This window comes from Setaria italica, chromosome V, assembly GCF_000263155.2.
Source record: "Setaria italica strain Yugu1 chromosome V, Setaria_italica_v2.0, whole genome shotgun sequence".
Taxonomy (NCBI): Eukaryota; Viridiplantae; Streptophyta; class Magnoliopsida; order Poales; family Poaceae; genus Setaria; species Setaria italica.
In genome coordinates, this window is record NC_028454.1 from 20,637,729 (window position 1) to 20,659,474 (window position 21,746).

General features: G+C 43.8%; 1 pseudogene; it reads left to right on the forward strand.

The window, feature by feature from the left end:
• The first annotated feature begins 3,664 nt into the window (after positions 1-3,664).
• On the forward strand, positions 3,665-6,568 carry LOC105914396 (annotated as a pseudogene).
• Positions 6,569-21,746: the final 15,178 nt, after the last annotated feature.

The window sequence follows — 21,746 nt, forward strand, 5'->3', positions numbered from 1 at the left end:
CGAAAGGATAATATTTTAGAAGCTAAATACCACTGTAGTAAATCACCTTCTGTGGTTGCACATTGGGGTGGCCTATTGATTCTTCCTGCCTGCAAGTTACAGCTTATGTGCACTGCCCTGATACTTGCCTACGAACAAGATAACCATAGTAGCACATTAGGCCCCCAATACTTTAGGACTCTTTGATGATGATGCTCTGAAAATAGTTCTACTCTAAATTGAGTGTCCAATGTTCTATCCAAAAATGGGTCGGACCTGGCAGAAACCAATTCACAATTTCAGTAGCATGTCTGAAAAGGAAACCGTAAACATGGAATGAAATGAAATGACCAACACTTTAGTAATTGAATATGAGAAATTTCAGTCCTGCAAAAATTACGGGAAATCTAGCATGCTCACACCCTTTTGAAATCTGATATTTCCAATGAACAACTCACATCCCTAAGGCATGAATGCAAAGATGAAATAAGGAATTGAAAATATTTCAATGAGACTGGATCAAGGGAAGGCCGGCCATAGGAAGATCGGTAGCGTTGCCTCATGAAGCCAAGCTGGATGGGGAGGTCGCCATACATGAGGGACCGGCGATCCTGAGCTCATCCAATGTGCATTGTCTCTACCGCAAGAACTCAGAAGCTGTAGAAAGCCGCCACGGCCGCCTTCTTTGAGATGCTGAGGAGGGGACCACCGCCTCTGCAGCAGCGATACCCATTGCCGCCTCCTTCACAAGCTATAGCTGTCGCCGCTTCCGTCAGTTCACCATCTTCCTAGCAAACAAAAAGTAATAAAAAAACATGGTAAAAAGAATCGTATTGTGAATTAAGGACACAACAGGATGATTAAAGAAATCAATCACGATAGTGCTTCAGGGAAATTAAACACAGCCACCATCAGTTGGTAGCGGTTGTTGAATACTAAGAGAGATCTGATTATCCTAGTAACCATCATCTGTACAAAAGCATGGGCCATAGGTATAACTACACCCCTGAAAGATATAGGGCATGCACTAAAGAGAAAAATAAAAGATAAGGAAATAATCTAACCTTGGCCCTGCAGTTTCAAGAATCAAATCCCTAAGTAGAGAGAGAGGACGTTCTGGCCTTCAGCTCCATATAGTTAACTTTCCTGTAAACAGGCATTAACATTGACATTATCTTGCTCAGTTTTGCCCCAATGCAATAACACCGGAGACATCTCTGTGTTGAGCTAAAAAATTATATGTGACCACAATGAGCAGCGCAATTTAAATGCATGCAGGCCAATGCAGTGTGGTCTGAACTGAAACTAATATGTGCGCAAACAGCAATTTCTCACGGCTTCACAAACCTGTATGTATGCATTTGGTAGAATCCATCTCTTGCTTGAAGCAATGCACCACAAAGATTAGTCAGAAACAAACATTCACTCAGGAGTAATCTACACTATAGCCAAAACAAGCAGAGTCATAATGTACACCAAATTGCCAGTGCAATATCTGACATGAAAGGTGAAAAGAGAGCTGAAATCAGGCAGATAAGTTGATGAGGACATCAACACCAACGATACATCCACACCTACACAAGTACCAGTTTCTGGTCCTACAACTCGCGCCCGTGCTCGTCAACTTAATCATCAAGTAAGTTTACTCTTGAGTTCCTGTCAATCCTATTTAGACCATGGAGACGCATGCACTCTTGTTTTGGTTAGGAATCATGAAGAAGACCGAAAGGGAAACGGACTCGCGCAGGCTGGATTCGGACTCCAGGACAGTACCAACTTGTGATGGTCACCACGGTCGCATACGGACACGGATTGGGGCGTTCAAGTACTTCACGGATTCGTTATGAAGTCTATTTTCATATGGATCTGGACTCAAGTATATATCTGGTCTGAGGCGGTCGCAATGACCAATTTACTACCGATAGGTTTTCTGGTGCTAGTCACCTTATTTTGGCCCAATGGGCCGTGTATCAAGTTGGGTCCATTAGGGACATGTCCTAGGGTTGGAGCACAACCCCAACACCCTCCTTGTCGTCCTCCTAAGCATTAATAAGGATTAGAGCCGCCACAAACAGATTGGGTTTTGTTTAGATCAAGTTTAGCTCTCGCTACTTGCCTGTAAGCGCGTGTGCTGGATCAGCCACCCGTCTTGCTGTCTTCGGAACCCTACCTTATTGAGATTGAGTTGGAAACCTTCATCTTCATCTAGTAAATTCAGTACTTGTTATACTTGTTCTTGCTAGTTCTTCGATTACTTGCAGGACGAGTGCCCTAGTGGCCGGGTGACGCGCTCCACAAGATCGCGGCAGCCATTGGAGGTGGTGTATCGGTTGCTAAGGCGCAGCTTGGAAGGCTGTAGTCGGGCCGTGAACGTCGTCTCCATCCAACAATCGAGTTATCCACGCCTCTCTCATCGAAAGATCGGGAATCAACCCTAGCGGGTTCATATCAGTTGGTAATCAGATCAAGGTTTATCGGTGAGAGACTTCTAGTTCTTTGCTGTTTTTAATTTCCTATAGTCCAGAAAAGGCCAAAAAAAATTAGTAGCTTAGTTCTCCATAATCCCAAAAAACCCTTTGAGCCTTTTACTATTACTGCTTAGTTAGGGCTTATTGAATTAATGGTTGCATCGTCGTGTCAAGTTGCTGCTCTTAGCATCTAGTCGTTTAGAGTTTCGAGTTCTTGTCACGTTTGTGTCACTATCGCAGATTCAAGTTTATTTGTTTCTCTCCACAAATTAGATTGGATTTTCCAAATTCCTTTGTTTTGTTTACCACTATTAACCAAATCACATCCTTGGAGCTTTCATCCACGTCCATACTTCCATCTCCAAAAAGAAAATCCCACAAGTTCAAATCAGAATTCGTTTCGGAGTCCTGTTTCATCTTGAGAAGAAAAGCACCATATTTCCTTTGTTAGGAGTCCGAATAAGGAGTTTGAATACAATCTGGAAACCTGAACTTATCCTCTTTCCAACGGATATGTCCTTGGTCCCAAATTCTTTTTGAGCACTTCGGAATCACCCTGGAGATTTGCATATCTGCTGGATTTGCAAAACAGCCACTTGTTTGACTTTGCTACTGAATCACCCTTCCCAAGGAAATATTTAATTGTTGTAAGTAGCTTGTTATCTCTTGTTGCAAAATTTGAGCTCTGTGCTACTTGAAAAAAAAAAGAAAAGAAAAAAAACAGAAAGAAAGAAAGAAAGAAAAGAAAAACAGAAAGAAAGAAAGAAAGAAAGAAAGAAAGAAAGAAAGAAGAGAAGGGTTTTTCTTTTGTTGTTTTTTCCTCTCCTTGTGATCTTTCCTTGCTGCAGCTTAGTGACTTCGTTTGTGTCCAGGCTCGCGTCTCTAGCACGTACTAGCCTAGGACCAGCACAATAACGTCGTTGAGCGTTTGTTCAATTTGCTTGCAACTAACGTGGTTCTAGTACTTCCTTGCTTCAGCCCACCTATAGCTCCATATATTTCGACTACAGCTTGACAGGTCCTGTTGTTGCGGCACCGATACACTTCATTCCACGGTTGCAGACTTGTTGGTAGCCGTCCCTCCTGTTGAGCAAGGTAAGAATTGGTAAGAGCTTGTGTAACGGGTTGAGAGTGAGCGCCTTGCAGTAGCTACATCCTAATAGCTGTAGGGTTTTTATTTCTTCACCTGTTTTCTTGTTGCCTTTGGTTGTCTAACCATGACAGGATCAGAGGATAGTCAAAATATGCCACATTCTCCCCGCACCAAGGGCATCATACAACATTTTGAAAAGCTAGTGAAGGGGCACGTCGAGGGGCTCGATGATGATTTGCAGGTGACGAATGAGAAGATTGGGCAGTTGGAGGCCACGCAGCTTGCCACCAACACCAAGCTTACAGGGTTGGAGACGTCAGTCGCTCGTATTGATAAAAGCCTTGCTGCTATTTTGAGGCGCTTTGATGAGATGCACGCCAAAACCACTAATGGACATGATGGAGATAACAACAAGGATGAGCGTGTCGAGGACAATTGGGATGATGATACTGAACAAGATGACCCAGATGCTCATGATCGCCGACGACTATGCAATAATCACAGAGGTATGGGTGGTTATCGACGACGCGAGGTACATAATAATGATGATGCTTTCAGTAAGATAAAATTTAAGATACCTCCTTTTGATGGTAAATATGATCCTGATGCGTATATTACTTGGGAAATTGCTGTTGATCAAAAGTTTGCATGTCATGAGTTTCCTGAAAATACACGTGTTAGGGCTGCTACTAGTGAGTTCACTAATTTTGCTTCTGTTTGGTGGATAGAACATGGCAAGAAAAATCCTAATAACATGCCACAAACATGGGATGCTTTGAAACGGGTCATGCGAGCTAGATTTGTTCCTTCTTACTATGCACGTGATCTTTTAAATAGGTTGCAACAATTGAGACAGGGTGCTAAAAGTGTAGAAGAATATTATCAGGAGTTACAAATGGGTATGCTGTGTTGTAACTTAGAGGAGGGTGAGGAACCTGCTATGGCTAGATTTTTGGGTGGTTTAAACCGTGAAATTCAGGACATCCTTGCTTATAAAGATTATACTAATGTAACCCGTTTGTTTCATCTTGCTTGTAAAGCTGAAAGGGAAGTGCAGGGGCGACGTGCTAGTACCAAGACTAATATTTCTGCAGGAAAATCTACATCATGGCAGCCGCGTACGACTACTTCTTTGACCGGACGTGCACCTCCACCCGCTCACTCTCCGAGTTGGCCGGCACCACCATCTCTGTCTAGCGACAAGCAACGTGCTCCTCCTACAAATTCAGCAACCAAGACTACCCAGAAACCAGCCACTAGTACCACTTCGGTTGCATCCACGGGTAGAACAAGAGATATTCAGTGCCATCGATGCAAGGGCTTTGGACACGTGCAGCGTGACTGTCCTAGCAAGCGTGTTTTGGTGGTCAAAGAAGATGGTGGGTATTCCTCTGCTAGTGATTTTGATGAAGATACACTTGGTTTACTTGCTGCTCACCATGCAGGTAGTGAGGAACAACCAGAAGAAGAGATTGGTGCAGAGGATGCAGATCATTATGAGAGCCTCATTGTGCAGCGTGTGCTTAGCACACAAATGGAGAAGGCGGAGCAAAATCAGCGGCATACACTGTTCCAAACAAAGTGTGTCATTAAAGAGTGTTCGTGCCATTTGATAATTGATGGGGGTAGCTGCAACAACTTGGCTAGCAGTGATATGGTGGAGAAGCTTGCACTTACAACCAAACCGCACCCACATCCATATCATATTCGATGGCTCAACAATAGAGGTAAGGTTAAGGTAACGAGACTTGTGCGAATTAATTTTGCTATTGGATCATATCATGACGTTATTGAATGTGATGTTGTGCCTATGGAAGCTTGTCATATTCTGCTAGGTAGACCATGGCAATTTGATACGGATTGTATGCATCATGGTAGATCAAATCAGTATTCTCTCATACACCATGATAAGAAAATTGTTTTGCTTCCTATGTCTCCTGAAGCTATTGTCCGTGATGATGTTGCTAAAGCTAAGAAAACTAAAACCGAGAGCGAAAAAATGTCAAATCTGTTAGTAGTAAGAAAGATGAGATAAGATTGAAAGGACATTGCTTGCTTGCTACTAAATCTGATATTAATGAATTGGTTGCTTCCACTTCTGTTGCCTATGCTTTGGTATGCAAGGATGCTTTGATTTCGGTTCATGACATGCAGCATTCTTTACCTCCTGTTGTTGCTAACATTTTGCAGGAGTATGCTGATGTGTTTCCAAGTGAGATTCCAGCGGGGCTGCCACCGATACGAGGGATTGAGCACCAAATTGATCTTATTCCTGGTGCATCTTTGCCAAACCGTGCGCCATACAGGACAAATCCGGAAGAAACGAAAGAAATTCAGCGACAAGTGCAAGAACTACTCGACAAAGGTTATGTGCGTGAGTCTCTTAGTCCTTGTGCTGTTCCGGTTATTTTAGTGCCTAAGAAAGATGGAACATGGCGTATGTGTGTTGACTGTAGAGCTATCAATAATATCACCATTCGATATCGACACCCTATTCCACGATTGGATGACATGCTTGATGAACTTAGTGGTGCTGTTGTGTTTTCCAAAGTTGATTTGCGTAGTGGGTACCACCAGATTCGTATGAAATTAGGAGATGAATGGAAACTGCTTTTAAAACTAAATTTGGTTTATATGAGTAGTTAGTCATGCCTTTTGGGTTAACTAATGCACCTAGTACTTTCATGAGATTAATGAACGAGGTTCTTCGTGCTTTCATTGGAAAATTTGTTGTGGTCTATTTTGATGATATATTGATTTATAGCAAATCTATGGATGACCACCTTGATCACTTAGGTGCTGTTTTTAATGCTTTACGAGATGCGCGTTTATTTGGTAACCTTGAGAAGTGCACCTTTTGCACCGATCGAGTGTCTTTTCTTGGTTATGTTGTGACTCCACAGGGAATTGAGGTTGATCAAGCTAAGGTAGAATCTATACAGGGATGGCCTGTACCGAAGACTATCACGCAAGTGCGGAGTTTCCTAGGACTTGCTGGTTTCTATCGCCATTTTGTGAAGGACTTTAGCACCATTGCTGCACCATTGAATGAGCTCACGAAGAAGGGAGTGCCTTTTAGTTGGGGCAAAGTACAAGAAAACTCCTTCAATATGCTGAAAGATAAGTTGACACATGCACCCCTCCTCCAACTCCCTGATTTTAATAAGACTTTTGAGCTTGAATGTGATGCTAGTGGAATTGGATTGGTGGTGTTTTGTTACAAGAAGGCAAACCTGTTGCATATTTTAGTGAAAAATTGAGCGGGCCTGTTCTGAATTATTCTACTTATGATAAGGAATTGTATGCTCTTGTTCGCACATTAGAAACATGGCAGCATTATTTGTGGCCCAAAGAATTTGTTATTCATTCTGATCATGAATCTTTGAAACATATTCGTAGTCAAGGACATCTGAACCGTAGACATGCTAAGTGGGTTGAATTTATTGAATCTTTTCCTTATGTTATTAAGCACAAGAAAGGGAAAGAGAATGTTATTGCTGATGCTTTGTCTAGGAGATATACTTTGCTGAATCAACTTGATTACAAAATCTTTGGATTAGAAACAATTAAAGACCAATATGTTAATGATGCTGATTTTAAAGATGTGTTGCTGCATTGCAAAGATGGAAAAGGATGGAACAAATTCATCATTAGTGATGGGTTTGTCTTTAGAGCTAACAAGCTGTGCATTCCAGCTAGCTCCGTTCGTTTGTTATTGCTACAGGAAGCGCATGAAGGTGGCTTGATGGGGCATTTTGGAGTGAAGAAAACGGAGGACGTCCTTGCTGGTCATTTCTTTTGGCCAAAGATGAGAAGAGATGTGGAGAGGTTTTTTGCTCGTTGCACGACATGCCAAAAGGCTAAGTCACGATTAAATCCACATGGTTTGTATTTGCCTCTACCTGTTCCTAGTGCGCCTTGGGAAGATATTTCTATGAATTTTGTGTTGGGTTTGCCAAGGACTAGGAAGGGCCGTGATAGTGTGTTTGTGGTTGTTGATAGATTTTCTAAAATGGCACATTTCATACCATGTCATAAAACTGATGATGCTACCCATATTGCTGATTTGTTCTTTCGAGAAATTGTTCGTTTGCATGGTGTGCCCAACACCATTGTTTCTGATCGTGATGCTAAATTTCTTAGTCATTTTTGGAAGACTTTATGGGGAAAACTAGGAACTAAGCTTTTATTTTCTACTACATGTCATCCCCAAACTGATGGTCAAACTGAAGTTGTCAATAGAACTTTGTCTACTATGTTACGGGCTGTTTTAAAGAAGAACATTAAGATGTGGGAAGGTTGTTTGCCTCACATTGAATTTGCTTATAATCGTTCCCTGCATTCTACTACAAAGATGTGCTCATTTCAGATTGTATATGGTTTCTTGCCTCGTGCTCCTATTGATTTGATGCCTTTGCCATCTTCTGAAAAATTAAATTTTGATGCTACTAAGCGTGCTGAATTGATGTTAAAACTGCATGAAACAACTAAAGAAAATATAGAGCGTATGAATGCTAAATATAAGTTTGCCGGTGATAAAGGTAGAAAGGAACTAATATTTGAACCTGGTGACTTAGTTTGGTTGCATTTGAGAAAGGATAGGTTTCCTGAATTGCGAAAGTCTAAATTGATGCCTCGGGCTGATGGACCCTTTAAAGTGTTGGAGAAAGTTAATGATAATGCATATAAGCTCGATCTGCCTGCCGATTTTGGGGTTAGTCGCACGTTTAACATTGCAGATTTGAAGCCATATTTGGGAGAAGAAGAAGAGCTTGAGTCGAGGACGACTCAAATGCAAGAAGCGGAGGATGATGAGGACATCAACACCAACGATACATCCACACCTACACAAGTACCAGTTCTAGTCCTATAACTCGTGCCCGTGCTCGTCAACTTAATCATCAAGTAAGTTTACTCTTGAGTTCCTGTCAATCCTATTTAGACCATGGAGACACGTGCACTCTTGTTTTGGTTAGGAATCATGGAGAAGACCGAAAGGGAAACGGACTCGCGCAGGCTGGATTCGGACTCCAGGACAGTACCAACTTGTGATGGTCACCATGGTCGCATACGGACACGGATTGGGGCGTTCAAGTACTTCACGGATTCGTTATGAAGTCTATTTTCATATGGATCTGAACTCAAGTCTATATCTGGTCTGAGGCGGTCGCAATGACTAATTTACTACCGATAGGTTTTCTGGTGCTGCGTCATCTTATTTTGGCCCAATGGGTCGTGTATCAAGTTGGGTCCATTAGGGACATGTCCTAGGGTTGGAGCATGACCCCAACACCCTCCTGGTCGTCTTCCTAGGCATTAATAAGGATTAGAGCCGCCACAAACAGATTGGGTTTTGTTTAGATCAAGTTTAGCTCTCGCTACTTGCCTGTAAGCGCGCGTGCTGGATCAGCCGCCCGTCTTGCTGTCTTTGGAACCCCACCTTATTGAGATTGAGTTGGAAACCTTCATCTTCATCTAGTAAATTCAGTACTTGTTATACTTGTTCTTGCTAGTTCTTCGATTGCTTGCAGGACGAGTGCCCTAGTGGCCGGGTGACGTGCTCCACAAGATCGTGGCAGCCATTGGAGGTGGTGTATCGGTTGCTAAGGCGCAGCTTGGAAGGCTGTAGTCGGGCCGTGAACGTCGTCTCCATCCAACAATCGAGTTATCCACGCCTCTCTCATCGAAAGATCGGGAATCAACCCTAGCGGGTTCATATCATAAGTAGCTTCACTGTCTATAGAGTGCCAACGAAAGGCTCCAACCTTCTTCATCGTTTTGCTGTGATGATCAAAACCATGACCAAATATACAAATAACCTGGTAGTATGATGTTGAGTAACTCAACATAAAACTAATTGCTTGAACTATTCAATCCGAGAAGTTCATTGTGATAACTGACAAAGACAATATAGAACATGGGTAATGAGATCTATGGACGCGATGGTGGCAAGAGGAGTATGCTGCTGGCGAGTCTGAACTGCTTCGAAAGCCTTGCCCAAATTTTGAATTGGTAGATCAGCTGCAAGATGGCGCCGATGCTCCGCTCTCGCAGAGTTCCTCGTCCTTCGTCGAGTTCTTCGAGCTTCAGTTTCTTCCCCGATGACGTCAGCAGTGTGCTCATCTTGCGAGACATCATCTGGATGACATTCACATCGTGGGTGTCTATCTCTAGCCCCTTCTTTGTCATCTTCTTTTCCAGCAATGATGGCAAAGACTTCTCGCTTTGGGGAGAAGCTTCCCGAACTAGAGGTGATGACTTTCATGGAGCCACCCTCTTCTGTGATGGGCGACAGAGGAGCTCCCTCCTGGTACGGGAGAGTATCGAGGTAGGCGATGAGGCACGAATCGTCATCCTTGGCAAGAGCGGATGGCTTCATGTTGAGCTAGTAGACAAATCTGCCTTGTGTCTCCTCATCCTGATCCGACTAGTAGTTGAGGTCCTCGATCTTATCCGTGTTGGATTGCGATCTGGACAAGGCCGCCTGATAAAGAATGGCTGTTTTGCAGAGTCCGAACGGGAATCGAATCTTGGAGTAGTCCAACTCACACGATGGCTACTGTGCCGACTCGTGCAAGTCAATACGACTAGTGGAAGAAGTCGAGTTGTACTCAGACTCGTCCCCCCAGCCTCTGACTAGGTCAAAAATTGAACATTCGCTGAAAGTTTCAACGAGATCCTCCAGAGCTTCGCGTTGGAGCTTCATGGTTGGTTGCTTCTTCTCCGGGGCTGGTACGATGTAGCGGCGGAAGCTTCCGGCATCGTCTACGATGCAAACCCAGAGCTGAAGATGAACGTCACGCCTTCTTCGAACGCGACAAATGGCTTGATGATGACTTGTGCCATCGAGTTCACCAGTGGATTCTTGGCGAGACCCCTACCTGGTGCGCCAGCTGTCGTTGTTTAGACCTGGCAACCTACCGAGGCGTGTGCCCAAGGTAGTCTTTGTGGGGCTCGTCTAGATTATGAACTCGAAGGTAAACGCAGACACACGATTTAGACAGGTTCGGGCCGTGTAATAGTGTAATACCGTACGTCCTATGTGTTGATTATATTGGATTGCTATGGAGGGGGTCCCTATCTCACCTTATATATATGGGGGCGGGGTTACAGGTCGGTTGATTACAAGAATACTAGTCACATACGACTAGAGAAGCCCTACCCTATTACAACGAGTATTTTCCTAATCCTCGACTAGTTCTTATCCTTCCATTTAGATCACGCCATCCTACGCCATTGTCTCCATGTTAGATGCGTCTGGGTGTCCAGCCCCATATTTGGGACTGTCCAAACCTTCTGGTGGTCCCATAGATGTATATACAACACTCTGCAAGAGGTTAAGATAATGCTCTACTTTGTCTCTTGAGCTTATGACCTGGATGCAGCTTTATTAATCTCTGTTCTTTGTGAGATAGTTATCTTGTAATAGTTTGTGATCTGTGATGAAAAATATGATAGTGGTTGTTTCTACGGGGAACAACAATTTGTTTTATTGTATACATAAATATGTGTGTTGTGTTTATTATTTTGCCAACCGAATCAGAATTGAAATGAAATCAATTATTTATCAGGCCCAATTAGTTAAATTTATGTCTGCCTTAAGTGGGCTTAGCCCACATATAATTGGGCCAAAAGTGTATTTCATTCATTAATCGGGACTAAAAGGGCCGCAAACAATATGCACAACCTTTGGGCTCAACCCAACAACAAATGGGCCTACCGAAATCAATTTTAGGCTATCACAACAACATTGACTTGTGCGAACAAATTTGGGCTCGACCCAACAACAAATGGGCCAAATTCATTTTATGATAAAATAATTTGTCACAATTGTCATGCCACATTAGATTCTATCCATCATGGCAAAACGGTAGGAGCCAATTTATGACATTTCGTAGGCATCATAGATACAATGATGCACCAAAATAAGGAACGTCACTAGTCACGGTTTATGACGCTCTATTAATGATGGAGGGTTTTCGTCACTCGAGCGTCATAAATCACAGTTTATGATGCAAAAAATGTGTCTGACACTCTTGGGTTCGTCATAGACCAGAAGATTTCTTGTAGTGAAAACTCGTGGAATTCATTAATGTAAAGCTAATAATGCATAGAACACTATCTATACCCCATTTATTCACCGAGAGTTTGGTGGTTAAAATTTTGAAATAACGTCCACCAACATCAACACCAACAAAATTCCCAACAAAGAATGCACTTGGAGACGATCCATCACCACTGAGCATGATCTTGAACGGTTGGTGGAGAAGGGCTACTTGCAGTGCAAGAAGTTGATCGAGTGGAGATGCACCTATGGGGAAGCGGTTGCAATGGAGATGGACGCCTACAAGATGGTGGTGTTTCCACATTTTCTCAAGCATAGCCTAGGAGTTTCGTGTTGCGACTTCCTCTGCGAAATTCTGAACAACTACAAATTTGAGCTCATGCATCTTAATCCCAATGGTATTGTCCATATTGCCACCTTTGTCCATTTTTGTGTGGCATTCTTGGGGATTCGTCCCCACTGGAATTTGCTTCATCATTTCGTCCACGTCAAGCCACAGTCCAACTCCAAATGTCTAGCAGTAGTTGGCGGTGCTACTATCCAATTGAGGCAAGGCTTTGCTCACAAGTACCTGGAGTACACCCTGAAAGATTCCAACATGGATTGGAAGGAGAAGAGGTGCTACATTGGAAACCATGCCCCATAGCTTCCACCACGGATAGGGCAAAGGCCAATATGGAATAACAGATGGGTGGAGTTGATCAAGAGGTTCGATTCAATCTAAGTGCTAGAATTGGTGAAAAAGATAGCTGATTTGAAGGCACAAGATCTCACTGGAATTTGTGTGGTGTATAGCTAGATGAAGCACCACGTCCATCCGCAGCAGAGGAGGGAAAATTTCAGGTACGAGTACCTTGGTGCAGATGATCCATCCCGAGTTTCTACTAAAGACTTGACTCGAGATGAGATTATGAAGAGGATCAACAAATTTCCGCATGGTGCTCATGAGGTTCCTGTGATTCCTCCCAAATTCAGCATTGAACATTCGCTGAAATAAGTAAGTAGTCATAGACTATAGCCACCGAATACTTATTCTTGTGGAACTTTTGTCTGGCTTGTTGTTCTATGCATAATCTAACGTGGATCTATACTATTCTCCTACGCCTCTTCCTGAGCTGGCATCTGCTGCTATGGAACCCCCTCAGGTACTAACCATAGAAGAGATGCAAAAGGCAATAGAGGAAGAGGAGCCGGAAGAATTCGAGTCTTCAAGCGAGACCTCATCTGGAGCTGGCGAGTTCCAATTGAAGGCTCAAACATTGGACAAGGTCGGTTCATCATAGAGGTAGGCAAGGGCTCTGCAACGCAAGCTTTTAAAGAAGAACTGTCGTCGCCGCCACGGAAGAAATGCACCGCTATTCAAAAGTGGCTAGCATGTAGATTCAAGGCCAAGTCCTCCGAAAGCATTCCTCCTCAAGTAATTACCATAGAGGAAGGAGACGATCCATAGTATTCAGAGATGCCCAAGGATGTCCCATCGGCCACCATCGTGCCTCTTGATGGTCTATAAATGTCATATCCGACCGTCAACTCTAATAGAGAACAATGACATATCAAACATCAAACTAGAGATAGAAGTTTAATTCTAACTAATTCCACAAGCATTGGTGAATCACTATTTACAGAAGATTGCGTCTGCATACGGGGATGAAGTATGCTCAAACAAAAAAGAAACACAACTTCAACACTACCTTAAGAGAGCACAAGGATCAAGGGCCCACAAGACAAAGCAAATCAACTCAATCCCGCGGGAATCACTAAGGATCATCACAAGGGCCCACCTGGCAATAAACCAGAGGAAGGCGGCCGTGGGGAGGCGTGACCTAGGGTCGATCGAACCCCAAGTTCGGCCAAACCTAGACGGGCTCCCCTCAAGCCCAGCTTCCACATGGCGCTCCCTCATGCATTCCCCAAGGCAGTTGCTGAAGATTCCATGAATATACCTCCTAGGAACCACCCTCTTGCACATATATAACAAGGAGGAGGGCACTCTCTCATACCCAACAAGAAGAAGAGAAGAGAAGGTCTCCACTCCTAGGCCTAGAGCTACTTTAGTAGCGTAGATAGGGAGTGAGTGAGGATGTAGTTCAGAGAAGTGTCGTGTTTGTCAGCAATCTTCCTCGGCTTGTACCTCATTGGATACGATCCATTTGAGTAAGTATCCTAGTTTGTCTACAGTGGTGAGTTCTTTGGCTGGGCTAAACTTACGTTGCTAGTCGTTTGTGGGTTCATCGTTTGTTCTTATAGTGGATGCTCTAGTTAAGGACTCCTGATAGAGACAGATGTTCCTAGCTGAAGCTAGAGTAGTAATTGATAGCATTGACATGATGTCTAGGCTATAGGTTACCTTTGTTTGCCTCATTCCCCACAGTCTGAGAGGTAGGCGGCATGTGGTGACAGCCCTGTCCGTCCTTCGTAGTCCTCCACGTTTGAGTTCGACGTAGAGCTACAAGCCGGATACACTTGACAGACCAGGGTTAAGCCAGTACCCGAAGCAAGCGTTTAGTAACCAAGCTTAACCTTCCTGGAATCTCTATCTTTAGACAACCTCGCTACCCAGGCCATTCTACCTCTTGTCATCTTTGGGTTGAACTAGCTAGAAGGACTTTACACTCCCGCTCCCTGGGAAAATACAATACCCTTGTTGATATAATTAATGAATGCAAATTAATCCGCAAGCGTACGAATACCATTGTAGCTTTCACCTCAGAGTATTTCAAGGGTTATTGAATCCAAGGGAACATGTGTGTATACCTACGACTCTAGCATCCAAGAACAACCAAGATAGATATAGGCGAAAAGTAGAGAGGATTCCTAAGGACAGCATTTGAGGTAAGTTAAAGGTCGATCTCTATTATTGCTACATGCTTCAGGTACCGACTTACTCCTAGTCTGCCAGGCGACTCCAGCCAATAGCTGTACGCTATATACGAATGTGGAGGATTACAAAGGACCAATAGGGCTGTCACCTACGACCTACATCTAGCAATTCGTGAGATATAAGGCAAACACAGGTAACCTTTAGTCTAGCACCATGTCTACACTACTGATTACTACCTCGATCTTGGATCCACGCTTATAGAAGATCAAGTAATTTATACTAGATTGAACAATGAACCTGCAAGAAAGAGAACAAATCTCACTTAGATATAAGTACTTCACAAAAGATAGGAATCACGAATACTTACTTTGCTTACTCCGAGGGAAGCCAGCATCCGAAGCGGTACATGATCAGAGCAGAGTGCTGAGGAACTCAGCACTCCTCCGAACTACTCCCTCTCTCTCTCCCAATTCTAAGCACTAGCCTAAGTAGGGCTTCGCCATGGAGTGGAGCTCTTTCTCTTGTATCTTGAAGTGATGTGTGTTGAATGAAGCTCTCCTCCTCCTTATATAGGCTCTTAGGGTTGGTTTCTGAAGGGAATATCTGGGGAATCTTCCATAACCACCGTTGCAACATCGATAACTGGCGACATGTGGCGACTGGAGGTGATTGGGGCCACCGGGGGTTCGGCCGACCCCAGGCAACTGCCTTTGGCTAGGACACTGCCTTGTGTGCCCTTGTGTGGGTATGGGGTGCTTGGTGGTGAATGTAGTCGATTTACTCCCATTTGTGGGCCCATGGATCCACGTGCTTGCTCCTAATTGGTTGAGAGTGTGTTTCCTTGCTCTTGATGTGTGTTTTCTCCCTTAATGGACCTGCATATAAATATTCATCAACACTTGTGGAATTTGTTACTAATAACTCCTACCACTACTGTTGATGCTCATCTTTCATGTGTTTATGCAGGAGTTGATGGCCTAAATTTGGTACTTAAGAGCCATCAACAACCCTGAATACTTCCAAGTAAAGTGCTACATCGGTATATCCATGCGCTTGTGGGTTTATTCATGACATAAGAAATACCAACAGTGACCACGGGCAGTGACTATGGAGATCGACAAGTAGTCGAGCCGGGAACCAAAGCAGAGCAGGCAACCGCTAAAGCTGCGAAGGAGAAGTCGCTAGCGATGAAGGATGACGTTGAGGAAGAAATCATTATCGAAGATGGGCCATCTGCCCAGATGGTCGTTGATGACAATCCCTCTAGGCAGCCATCAAATTTCCTCCAAGACGACGACTACTTCCCTAGCTAAGACTAGCATCGGCTGGTTAAAAAAATTTCGAGACTATAAAAAATGCACCACAAGACCCATCCCCCCTATGAAATACCATCTTTGGTGATGAAAAAAAATCCTCGAGGTATATCTTGTGTGCTTGAGTACTAATTTAAACTTGAAATCTTTTGCTTGATTACTAATGTCTTTGCTGGTACTGAAAAATCTTCGACACTGGAGCTGAAGAGGCATGGTGTGAAACCAAGGAGCGAGGGCTAGCGCCCATCTTCCATAGAGACAAGCACTGCAGCGTCGCTAGCCTCCAAGCCAGAAGGAAAATCCTAAGAGGAGACTCTAGCCCCCAAGCTCGAGAGCTTAATTGAGATGGCAACAAGTTTTGGCACCACGGAGGTAAGAAAAGGGTGACTGCAACAACAGCCCCCGAACTGGAGATGCTGGTTGAGGTGGCAAATGTGGCCGTTGAACCTAATCCTGCGCATGAGTCAGAGCGCATCCGAACAATTGTCAAAATCATGCAAGCGGATCCCACTTCGAGTACGCTAGCGGTGAGGGACACATCTGATGACAATATCAACTTGATTGATGACCTGTTGTTGGCACTGGAGAAGGTGAAGTATATGCTGGAGATGCAGCAAAGGCTAAATAAATATGTCCAGGTAATCATGTCTTGCATATTGTTTTGCATGGCCTGATATTGTTTGAGTTATTCCTTGAGTGGAGCAATTATTAGTCTGCAGGAGGTGATCACCCGCTCCCAGCAGAAATCTGACCTGGCACGCCAAGTTGGGGATGTTGTGTTGATTCCCGCTTCCTTTCCTGGTTTCCTGGTTTAACATCTTCGATGTTTTCCAGTTGCTGCAGGAGCTCCTCGATAGTAAATTGCACTAGCCTCTCATGGTTTTTAGGATTACTGTCAAAGTCTATCCTCTTTCTTCTCCATAGATGGTTGGGTGGAAGGAAACGACGATGACCATTATAACATATCTTCTTCTTCAATCTCCTTGAGCAAAGATCCTTATCACAATGGACGCAAGCATAATAACCTTTCATGGCTCGCCCCGCCAATGTGTTCAATGTACCATAATCATGTATGAACAATAGTCCTCGTGCTCTGGGGCTAAGCGTCGAAAGAAGTCGACGTGCCTCCGTGGTCCTGCCAGTCCTCGCGCTCAGGGGTTGGGCATTGGATGGTGGTCGGCATAAAGTGGTTTGCAATGGCTTTTCCTAACCATTAGATTGATTATTCTAATCACTTCAAAGCTCGGGGGCTACTTCATATGGAGTGCATCTTGCGATGCCTTCCATGTGTTTCCCTTCGATCCTTGGGTCGTTTATTTTAAAACAGCTCAAGCCTCTGCGGTTACCAATAATGGATGCACTCAGCGCGCACCCTCCCGACTTCTATTTTTCTTCTTTAAGCACTGTGAAGCCCCTCTACAACCAAGATGGAGTATTTTCAGCCATAGATATTCAAGGCCTCATTACACATCCGTTAGGTTGCCGTTCGACTACACATCGCTCGGGGGCTTGAGAGACATGGGTACACAGGAGGTCCCACCGACCAGGATTCTGGCCTGCCTAACATGTGGGCCCTCTTCATCCTGGGCGTACGGAGCAAGACATGAAGCTATACGGAGCGCAAGGTAGAAGGCTGGGCGAATAGATTCTGGACAGATATTGCGGGATATATCTTGTAAACCGACTCAAGTCAATTTCCTTGTAACAACTGACTAGGATTAGATTCAATCCGACTCATAACCCTAGGTCATCCGCTAACATAATGCAGCCAAGGGCACCCCTGGGGACATATCACCCAATACCTCGCCATTGCTGCCCTAGCTTTGTCGAGCACATCAATACAATTCACTAGAACACAAGACGTAGGGTATTACACCTCCTCAGTGGCCCAAACCTGTCTAAACATTGTGTCGCGTGTTACTATTCGAGTTCTTGACCTTGCAATCTCCCCCGCCTACAACTCTACCACTTGGGTACCCCCTAGGTAGACTGCCGGTCCACAAATTCAACAATCGGTAACAGGTTCGACCCATGGGAGGAATACGTTCTCCTTTTATTTTCCCTCCCTATTTTCAGCTTATACTTATATGTGGGATCCTAGTTAGTTTATGATGTTTTCGCAGACCTTATATCGTCATAAAACCACCATGTAATAGTGAGTGACATTTTCTATTTAACTTCGATGGCAACCATTATGATATTTCGTAACTTCATAAACAAATTTGCTCGGATGCAATATTTTATGTTCTCAGCAAAAAATATCATAAACTTATGATGATTTGACATTTATCATAAAATTTCCATCATACATTGAAAGATTTCTTGTTGTGTGCCCATGGCCATCCTGCCAGGAAGGGGACTCCTATATGCCTTTCGGAAGATAAATAAACAACTTATCTTTAAAGCCCATATTAAGGGCATGTACAATATTTTTTTAATATTCATCAATATTTGATGACGTTCATCAACATTTTTTAAAAAAATAGTATGGTTCAACATTTTTTATATGTACCAACATTTTACTTTAACTTTTCTACACTCACCAACATTATTGCTAAATAATTTTTTACACGCACCAACTTTTTTTTCATTCACTAACATTTTTTTGGCTCACCATTTTTTTACATTCACCAACTTTTTTTAAAAAAATTAAGATAGTTCATCTAAAATGTTGAGATAGTTCGATGGACTGTTATGGGCTAGTTGTTAGGCTACAGCTGGTTTGTAGATGTTTAGGGTCTGTTTGGATGTACTATTGTAAAAGTTTAGCAAGTGCTAAAGTTTAGCCTAAGCACTTCTGTTTGGATACATGGCGTTTGGATAGAGTTAAAGTCAATGAAATGTCACTTTTACCCTTTTTCTCTCACCTCCCACCGTTTCTCTCTCCCTTTTTAGCTTTTTCACAAGCCATTACCACCTATTAACTCCTCCTCACCAGCTAATGCTTTTGCGTGGGCTAAACTTTAGCCCTCCCATTAACTCTCCTATTTGATGGGCTAACGCATAAAGATGCTAAACTTTAGCATTTTTCACCCATTAGCCATCTCTGAGTGACGGAAACTGTGAACGATCCCTGAGCCAGGAACCTCCAGTCCTTAGCCGTTGCCGGATCACTGGCATGATTTTTAACGGGCCGTTAAACGCCGCGCGCAAGCAGCGTTGCTGCACTTGGCAGAGCCTTCTCGGCTCGTCGCGAGCGAAATAAAAATTCCTCCACGCACCGCGGAGCCAGGATCTTCTGAGAGTTGGGTATTCCAAGCTAAAACAATTATATCATCCAAGTCATGCTCCGAGGCAAATATGTTTGTCTAAAGTCCCTTAGGGGTTGTACTTTGTAACCTTTTACCCAACTTAATTCCTGGTGTGTGTCGCTGTCATCGAAACATGGCTAGAATTAGCAATCGAGTAACATTCATCTTACAATGCACGGATCGATATGCAGGGCTGATTAATTATTAGACTAAGATCAGAGGGGTCAGCATGGAATGAGTTTGGAAATCTTGGTTTCACTCCTCACTAATACGCTTCCACAACTTGCTGGAGGTGCACTTCTATTTGGTTTGTCGCTGTGATGCTGCCTGGGGACACCACTGCGTGCGAGTGCGCTACAACTCCATCTAAAGATGCGTGAAGTTAGGGAATTGCAGCCATGATTAGGGATTTGAGAAAGGCGAATGGACTTTGGGAGAAATGAGGTGAGAGCCTGAGCCTAAGCGGGATGCGATGCTAGCCATGGTAAAAGAATTCATTGTGTTTATGGCAGTTGGCACTTTTGGGTGGAACGAATCAAATCTTAGCACGGATGATGCTGGTTGGTCCAAGTTGCATATCGGACTCGTTTTACAGTAGGAAAACTAGAATTGCTAAGTATTCTTCAATTAATAAATATACACCTGTATATAGTATGTACATATTTGAGTTTTACTTGGAAAAATCTTGGATATTCCAGGGAATACAAGGCATCCACGTGCCTTCGCCCCAGGCAGCCTAGGTGTTCACCTCGGGCCTGAGCGTGGCCCTGCAAGCCCAAACTCCTGCCACCGCCGGTCCCTAGCGCCTCCCGCCTGGGCTGCCGCACGGCGTCGCATCCAGCGGAGAAGACGTGGAGCAAAAGGCTCGTCGACGTGCTTCTCCTGGGCGCCGTGCTGTTGGTGTGGGGCAGCGGTGGGGCAACGACGCTCCTCGGATCCCTACCGCAACTCGTCGGTTGTAGGACCTTGGGCAAATATCGGTGCTCCTTGGCCTCGCCTCCAGCGACAGCCTCTCGCTCCACCTCCACTACCAGATCAACCACCTAATCACATTTAGATGAGGATCCGGTAAATCGAATAAACGAGTCTGCCTTGGTTTTGGATGCTGTGCTATCTAAATCACGAGAATTTGGCAATTTGGAACTACTGGTTCAGAGCATGCCTATGATCTTTCATTTGGAATCATTAGTTGCAAACATAAGCCATTACTAGACCTAGACGCAAACAATGCAATCATGTGATTAAAAATAGTAGTGGCAACATTATCCATTCTTTTGACGTCAAAACAAGACTGAGTTGTTATTATGGGGACCAAGAGGCCAGAGGTTCAGAATTTGACAGATTCAGAATACGAGGTTGGCCAAACAAAGCGTGTCATACCAATATTTGTGTCGTCAATGAATTAGTAAAAACAAGCTTCTCCTTTTCTCAGTGCTACAGATGCTTGTCGGTCCACCTAGAAAGGTAAAAGAATCTTTCTATGAGATCATAGTACACAGCAACTACTACGCACTTACTCCTTGTACTTCTTCCCGTCAATAAACTACACTTGCAGAACGATGAAGAGATCCAGAAACAGATCAAATAGAAGACTCTGCTGGAGCTACGTGACAATCCTTTCTCATCAACTGGTACAGTACTCAAGCTGTACGGTTTAAAAACTTGAGAATTTCTTATGATGCAATTGTGTAGGATACATGTAGTGTCGGTATGTTGTACCGCCGACTGGTAATTGTACGCCGCGCTTTCCCCATTTTCAATGGCTAGTACACAAAAACAAGGAATTATACTGGTTCGAGAAGATTCCTACTTCTAGTTTTCGGTAGGAGTCCTATTCCTCGGAGCGAATGCACTGAGGTTACAACGGGGTGTTTTCGGCAGAAATCTTGTTCCTTGGAGCGAATGCACTGAGGTTACAACGGAGTGCTTGTAGGCAAGTGTTCGTGTGGTATGTGCGTGTGTGCGACGGAGTCAAGAGAGAAAGTTAGAAGGCCCGGTTCCCTTTATATAGGCCAGGGATCAGGCGACATCTTGGAAGAAAGGAGGGGTCTCCCGACAGGAGACGTGAGGTGGTCGGTGAAAATGGCCTAAGCTCGCGATGTGGACCCTTCCCGTGGAGCCCTTGCGACATAACCGTCAAATTAAAACTCTAATTAAGTCTAATGGCCATCATTTGAACGCATCCGGCTCATTAACTTAATGGTTTAATTTGAGAGCCTGCATTCTCCAGTATGCCCTTCGAACAACCACCAGTAGTCTCATGCGAAGGTGAGCGTAGATAGTCCAAACATGATAGCTTTTACACGAAAATAAAAGATACAACACAAGGATGATACAAAAATTTTAAAAAAGAGTTCAAAGACAAGAATAAAACATCGATTTCAAAGGTGGAAAGGAAATAAAGTTTAAAATACAATTATCTATCAACTAACTCTAAAACGGTAACAACGACGAGAAGAAGACATCACATCGAGCCCACGATATGACATCAACGAGAAGTGGCGCCTTCTGAAATAGGGTCTTGACGACTGGTTGTGTGATTTGTTCTGGTATTGACGGTTTATAGAGCTCGTGTAAGAAAATTCCTGCTGGAACTTCTGCACGAGTTGAGCCCATTTTTGATAATACGTCAGCAGCTACGTTGTTGTCACGGACAACATGATGAAATTCCAAGCCTGAGCACTTGTTCTCTAACTTGCGGACTTCTTTGCAATAGGCATCCATATTTTCCTTGTTTCGATCTCATTCATCATTGA